We start from the raw sequence: 366 nt of genomic DNA, 5'->3' as shown, positions 1-366 counted from the left end.
CAAAAGAAGGAGAAGAAGAAGAAGAAGAAGTAAAAAGAAGGAGAAGAAGAAGAAGAAGAAGTAATAAGGATGTTGGGAAGATTTTAAAACCATGTTTCCAAATACACAATTCAATAGCAATGATGATTTGGATGATGATGAGGAGAAGAAGGTTGAACACAAAGCTTCTGGCTCAAATCAGTCAATCTTATAAGGCAACAGGCAGCAAGGTGTATGAGAAGAAAAAGGGGAGAGAAGAGAATGATGTAGATGGAAAGAAAAGTAGAAGAGGTGGTGAAGGGGAGTTAAACAAATAAAATGTCCAATAAGCCAAAATTTTACAAATCCAACCTAGTCAACCCTCCAAACCAAGCCAAACACAATCTC

Source organism: Apium graveolens, chromosome 5 (assembly GCF_009905375.1).
Source record: "Apium graveolens cultivar Ventura chromosome 5, ASM990537v1, whole genome shotgun sequence".
NCBI lineage: Eukaryota > Viridiplantae > Streptophyta > Magnoliopsida > Apiales > Apiaceae > Apium > Apium graveolens.
The sequence above is the reverse complement of the archived record's forward strand: the minus strand, read 5'-3'. Positions refer to the sequence as shown.